Below are 7,743 nucleotides of genomic sequence, written 5' to 3'. Positions count from 1 at the left end.
TGCATCCAGGAGAACACCCAAGTTGCGCACTCCCTCCTTTGGGGCCAATAACTCGCCCCCAACAGTCAGCTGCGGTTGCAGCTGACTGTATCGGGGTGCCGGCATCCACAGCCACTCCGTCTTGGAGGGATTGAGCTTGAGCCTGTTCCTCCCCATCCAGACCCGTACGGCTTCCAAACACCGGGACAGCACTTCGACAGCTTCGTTGGGGTGGCCCAGGGGGAAAAGTACAGCTGAGTATCATCAGCGTACAGCTGATATCTCACCCCGAAGCCACTGATTATCTCGCCCAACGGCTTCATATAGATGTTGAACAGGAGGGGCGAGAGAATCGACCCCTGCGGCACCCCACAAGTTAGGTGTCTCGGGGTCAACCTCTGCCCCCCTGTCAACACCATCTGCGACCGATCGGAGAGATAGGAGGAGAACCACCGATAAACGGTGCCTCCCACTCCCAACCCCTCCAACCGGTGCAGCAGGATACCATGGTCGATGGTATCGAAAGCCGCTGAGAGATCTAATAGGACCAGGGCAGAGGAATGACCCGTCTCTGGCCCTCCAGAGATCATCCACCAACGCGACCAAAGCTGTCTCCGTGCTGTATCCAGGTCGGAAGCCGGACTGGAACGGGTCTAGATAGACAGCTTCATCCAGGTACTGGGGTAGCTGCCGTGCCACAGCACTCTCAACAACCTTCGCAATAAAGCGAAGGTTGGAGACCGGACGGTAACTACCTAAAATAGCTGGGTCCAGGGAAGGCTTCTTGAGGAGAGGTCTCACCACCGCCTCCTTCAAGGCGGCAGGGAAAACTCCCTCCAACAAAGAAGCGTTGGTAATCCCCTGGAGCCAGCCTCGTGTCACTTCCCGGGAGGCCAGCACCAACCAGGAAGGGCACGGGTCCAGTAAACATGTCGTAGTATGCAGCCTCCCCAGCAACCTGTCCACGTCCTCGAGAGTCACAGGGTCAAACTCATCCCAAACAACATTCACAAGACGCGACTCCGCCCTCCCACCTGGATCATCCCAATTTCGGTCCAAGCCGTCCCGGAGCTGAACGATTTTGTCGTATAGATAACCACTAAACTCCTCGGCACGGCCCTGCAGTGGGTCATCCCGCACCTCCTGATGCAGGAGGGAGCGGGCAACCCGAAACAGGGCAGCCGGGCGGTCATCTGCCGACGCAATGAGGGTGGAAGCGTAGGTGCGCCTCGCCTCCCTCATTGCCACTAGGTAGGTCCTAGAATAGGATCTAACTAGTGTTCGGTCAGCTTCGGAGCGGCTGGACCTCCAGACACTCTCTAGGCGTCTTCTCTGGCATTTCATCTCCCTCAGCCCCTCAGAGAACCAAGGGGCCGGTCGAGATCTACAATGAGATGAGATGAGAGCTTTGATACTTTGAAAGTAAAAATAACAGTTTAGGGAATTACTTTTGCTATTGTGATTGCAGTGTAGAATAGAATAGAATAGAATAGAATAGAATAGAATAGAATAGAATAGAATAGAATAGAATAGAATAGAATAGAATAGAATAGAATTCTTTATTGGCCAAGTGTGATTGGATACACAAGGAATTTGTCTTGGTGCATATTCTCTCAGTGTACATAAAAGATACATTCGTCAAGAATCACAAGGTACAACACTTAATGATAGTCATAGAGTACAAATAAGCAATCAAATCATATTAGGAAACAGTCAATGTAAATTGTAAGGATACAAGCAACAAGGTTACAGTCATAGTCATAAGTGGGAGGAGATGGGTGATAGGAATGATGAGAAGATTAATAGTAGTGCAGACTTAAATAGTTTGACAGTGTTGAGGGAATTATTTATTTAGCAGAGTGATAGGTTCGGGAAAAAACTGTTCTTGTGTCTAGTTGTTCTGGTGTGCAGTGCTCTATAGCATCGTTTTGAGGGTAGGAGTTGAAACAGTTTATGTCCAGGATGTGAGGGGTCTGTAAATATTTTCACAGCCCTCTTTTTGACTTGTGCAGTATACAAGTCCTCAATGGAAGGCAGGTTGGTAGCAATTGTTTTTTCTGCAGTTCTAATTATTCTCTGAAGTCTGTGTCTGTCTTGTTGAGTTGCAGAACCAAACCAGACAGTTATAGAGGTGCAGATGACAGACTCAATAATTCCTCTGTAGAACTGGATCATCAGCTGGATCATCAGCTCCTTGGGCAGTTTGAGCTTTCTGAACTGGTGCAGAAAGAACATTTTGCTGTGCTTTTTTGATGATGTTTTTGATGTGTCCATTTTAGATCTTGAGATATGGTAAAACCTAGAAATTTAAAGGTCTGTTGATACTGTGTTATCTAGTATTGTAAGAGGTGGTAGGGTACCATGTGGTTGTATGAATTTTATGTGCATTTTTAATGTAACAAGAAGCCATGGAACGCATGGAACTATAATCTTTTTACAATCATCAGAAAACATACTTTGTGTAAACGAATTCTGAACAGTGTTCATGTTATAGTTTCCAAATGCCATTAGCATCATATCTCTAGAGCACTAGAGTACGAAAATGTGTAAGAACAATTCTTCCTCTAACATTAGGTATAATTTGTGAAACTGAGCAGCTCTGTTCATAGGACTCCTCTGTTCATAGAAAACAGTCCATAGGACTGATTTTATGAATATTTTAGTAAGCTTTGTTTCAGAAAATAAATCTTTTTAAAGGAATCTTTTTTTAACTTGAGTATATAATGTACCTTCAAAAAAAATCAAACCAAAGTGTGATGCAACAGTTTTATTACAGTCAAAACATTTTAACAACCTATTCCCAATTCTAATAATTAATGCAATTTACCTTCTCCCTGCTTTTGGTTTGGGAATTCTTTGTTTATTATTTGTGTCTCACTGGGACCATTAGCTACATAGCGCTGCCTTTCACAAACTCCTGATTGAAGACCGCCTTCAACTTACATGGACTGGTATTGCTATCAGAAGTTGGTACAGTTGCAAAGCGAGATGTGATGTGACTGCCTGAACTTATCATGGGAATTCTGGCCCTCTGTCGTGTCCCACCCCCACTCCGACGAACGAGTCAAGGAAGTCCGTAACAAACTTGGCAACGAAGCCTCTGCAGCTTGCCAAGTGCCTTCGAGGTTTATCAGGGCAGGCAGGAGTCCAAGTTGTGACTTCAGCGATAGGGTCCGATATCAGCAAACTAGATAAGACTTTGCTTGATTCAAGGTTGGAATGTCAAAAGCAGGTCCTTTATATAGGCTGTGGGGTGTGGCTCCATGACTCAGCATTTATCCAGGCCTGCCCCACCCTTCCTTCTGCTGGCGTTGCCTCTCAGATCTCTGGAAGCGAGGGTCCACCCAACCTGAATTGTCTTCAGCTGGATCTGCTGTCAGCGTCTGGGAAAGGGAGGGGACAGAGGGAGTAGGCCCGGGTAATTCCACCACCTGGCTGGCTTCCTGCTCTGAAGGCCGAGCCAAAGGAACACATGCTGTATGAGTGAGGTTTATCTCCTTTCACTCCTTGAATCCTCTCCGGGCATGGGGCCAGGGCCGGGGGCTGGAGTCATGACAGGCCATTCATCTTCATTATCAGACTCAGAGTCTGATAAAAGGCCCTGTTGGAGACGGGAGGGGCCCAGCTGAGGAGAGGAGGGAGGACGAGTCACAACACCCTCACAGTTTTAGTCTTTAACCAAGAATCGTCATTAAGTAGCTATCCACTCCAATCTAAGCCATTCTGGGCTTGGACTTTTCCAGTCAGGTAAGGTACAGTCTACAGCTCCCCCCCCCCCCATGCCTATTGCCTCCCAATCTTTGCCCTCTGGCTACTCTACATCCTGCCTTGTGAGGCAACAAGCAACCCCAGAACACACCCCGGAATACTTCACCCACCCCTTTAAGTATCAATCCACCCCAGCATGCATCAATAAGCATTCGTTTACCCAGATGCCTTCTCTCTCAGTTCCCCATATCAACCTTTCATGTTTTACACTGCCACAACCAGAGAAGTGCTCTGATGCCTTTGCTCTCTCCTTTTCGAACCCTTTGTCACTATGGTACCCCAGGCACTTGAACTTCTCCAAGCCACAGTACCCATGAAGCCCCAGAAAGTACCAGAAAACATTCCTTTGCTCATCTACCTTCTCTCCCAAGTCGGTTGTCCACACCAATCTTTCACTTTTTGCATCCAGCCACCATGGGCAAAGCAGAAGCACTGCACAGCTTTGCTTTCTTTCAACTGAGCCTCTTTACTGAACATTTACTATAGTTGCCTCCCTGACCTCTGTGCTCTTTGGGAAAGCTGTGCTGTGTTCGAAATGCTGAGCTATCTCATAATCCACAAGAGATTGACCTAATTTCCCTAGCAACACAACCATTTCACAGGCTTCAACTCCATGTTGCCAGATCTCCAGGCCAGACAGCAGAGCCACATTTTCAGGCCCTTCCAGAAGGCCAGCACGATTGGATCCAATCTGATCTTAGTGCAAATGATGTTCCAAAAGGTGGGTGCCACAGCAGAAAAGCTCTCCTCCTGCATCCTGACAAATAGCATTGCTTTGTGGATGGGACCTACAACTCAGGCTTCCTGCCGTATCTGGAAGCTACATGCTGATTGTGAAATCATAGCTACCCATCCCATTGGTGGTCTCTCAAATAACCATGTAAAATTTTATAGTTCATTTACAAGCACCATCAGTCAGACTTAGAAGCAAACTGGTAGCTTGGGAAGTAGAAGCATAATGTGTGTTGATCTAGATGCACACAATCACACTCTGTGCTACTGAATTTTGTACCAGTTAAAGCTTCCAGACATTCTTCAGGAACAACTTCCTGCAGAGCACGTTCCAGTAATCTATACAGGTCATAATCAGGCCATAATCAGTCTATGACTCAACACAAATTGATAAACAAATTTATATAGCCATCCAGCTCACACCTAAGTGACTCCAGGCATCTTAAATTGCACAAAGATCCTCCTACCCACACCTGCCACCTGCTCATTGCTCTCTAGGCTTCGCAGAATGACTATAAAAATGAATTTTGTTGTCAACCTGCTCTATATTCTCTAGAATGTTAAAAGAATTTTGGACACTTCTGATATGTAAGGGTTTCAGTGCTATGCATTGTACGATACAAACCCAGCCTGGTACATGTTTTGTAACCATGGTTTATTTTGTTCAACTTTCATACTAAGCCATAATACAGTTTGGTTCAGCATGTTAGTATTCAGTCACTTCTTCAAATCAAAGGGGAAAACCTTTTCTTGTCTAACTAATCTATACATCACTGGGGAGAGCAACTTACTTATAAATTTTCTAAATATTACCAATATTGACTACACACATACAATGTACTGAAGAAAGTTAGTACCTAACCCCCTCCTAGAAGAATGAAATATTTCAGGAAATGTTGGAAAGGCAGAATATTATATTTCCCTGGATGAGAAAGGGAAAAGCATGTTTTAAAGACAAAGCAGCTCCCTGCCCCACCCCATTTCAGCTCCAGGGTGATGGTATTAAGACACGGCCCTCAGGACATGACAGGATTAGCCCTCTACCCATTTAGCAACAGAACTCACCACATGGCACCTGGGAAGTTTACATCACCCAGCAAGATTCAACCAAGTTTGGAACTCAAGACACTACAAAGTTACCTCTGCCTGGCCCCATGCGAGTCTGACAACTAATCACAATAAATTTCTTCCACAGGAACAGGAAGCTCTAAGGCCCAAGAGAGGGTATAAATCTCTCCCTCTCCCATGTGCTCATTTTGCCCAGGACTTCAAACCATGTGGTCCTGTCCACCATTAAACCATCTTTCCAAGCAGTCTCCATGTTTCCAGCGTCTTTCTTCCCACTTGGAACTGAACCCAGATGGACATTTCTTATCTGTGTTCAGGTTCCCCATACACAAGGTATTGGATATGAAGTGTGGCATAGTTCTAGTTCTCAAATTTGGGCACAATCATAACTCCATAAAATGATAAACTTCCCCCCATCTCTATTAATAAAACAAAAGAGTTAACTGGAGTTAGGACTGAACAAGGAATAAACATGCCACTTAATCTGCACAATGTAGGATCTCTTAACCTCTACAGTGCCACAATTTCCTATTTAAAATTTGATCTGGAAGCCTGAGGAATAAAGCCCAGAGTGAATTCAACATCACTCTTGCTTTGCCTGGACAATAGTGTGACTTCTGTCAAAACTTACTTTTACTTTGCCTGGCATTTCTGCAACTGGCCTGAATAGGCTTAGCGGCAAACAAAAATCTAGTCCTTTGCCTACATAGGCCTGTTATTTTTTTTAAAAACACGAATATTGTGTTTGTTTAAAATACTTTCAATCTACCAGTACCTGGGGAGGGCAAAACTAAGAGTTTGAAATCCTTTGCATAAGACATGTTGTCACATTATTTATTTATTTATTTATTTAGTCACAACAATATATGTAGGTATCATACAAAGATTATATAGTAAATAAACACATATATGGGTAAATATAAGGAGGTATAAGCATATATATAGGAAGAAGAAAAGAAAAACAATAGGACAGGAATGGTAGGCACGTTTGTGCGCTTATGCACGCCCCTTATGGTCCTCTTAGGAATGGGGTGAAGTCAATAGTAGAAAGTTTTTGGATAAAACTTTTAGGATTATGGGAAGAGACCACAGATAAAGTATTCCAAGCACTGATGATTCTGTTACAGAAGTCATATTTTCTGCAATCTAGATTAAAGCGGTTGACATTAAGTTTAAATCTATTAGTTGCTCTAATATTATTGCAATTAGAGCTGAAGTAGTCTTTAACAGGAAGGACATTACAATAGATGATTCTGTGAGTTAAGCTTAGGTCTTGTCGAATGTTATCTTGTTATCCATGATTTCCCCAAGTATCAACTGTCTGGCCGGCCGATATCTGCTAATGTCTCCATTTCCCTCAGTTTGTTAAATTCTCTACAGGTGGACTAGAGTATTTTTGCTATTTGTTTTCAAGCGCACCCCCCCCCCCAACCAAAGAGCCATATCAGAGAAAATGGAAAAAAATCCGTACTGAGGGGGCCCCTTGATGGTCTTTCAGCTCGTTTCCTTGCAGACGTTTCCTTACCCAAACAAAGGGATGTGCACAGTGGTGGGATTCAAGTAATTTAACAACTTGTTCTCTGCCCTAATGATTTCTTTCAACAACCAGTTCACCAAACTGCTGAGAAAGTTAACCACCGGTTCTCCCGAAGTGGTGCGAACTGGCTGAATCCCACCACTGGATGTGCATAAGAGCACCAACGTGCCTACCGTTCCTGTCCTTGATCGTATCCAACTCGTATAATTATTTCATGCTTATACTTATGTGTCGTATAGTTATTTCATGCTTATGCTTATATATACCGTTGTGACAAAATAAAAAAATAAAAAAAAAACCATCATCAATGCTAGCGACATTACCTAGATTGGGTAAGGAAACGTCTGCAAGAAAACAACCAAGCTCAGGTAGCACTAAGTTGCCCCAATTTCAGCTCTGAGTCAGAAATAATTCTTCTTTATTAAAGCAGTATTGGCCACTGTAAGAGACGAACATGGCCTTTTTCCCTGAAGTGGGGAAAAACAGTCCCTTGCCTCTGAGCTCCGTCGCCTAATAACTGAAGTCTGAGGAAAGCTTGGGTAAACGGACCTGTGTCCTACCCAACACCCCCCACCCACCCACCGCGCTGTCTCCTCCCTCTCCAGCTTTGCCTCGCGAACGAGCATCGCCTTCCTTCCCCCACCCACCGCCACCTTACA

Source organism: Ahaetulla prasina, chromosome 3 (assembly GCF_028640845.1).
Source record: "Ahaetulla prasina isolate Xishuangbanna chromosome 3, ASM2864084v1, whole genome shotgun sequence".
Classification (NCBI taxonomy): Eukaryota; Metazoa; Chordata; class Lepidosauria; order Squamata; family Colubridae; genus Ahaetulla; species Ahaetulla prasina.
The sequence above is the reverse complement of the archived record's forward strand: the minus strand, read 5'-3'. Positions refer to the sequence as shown.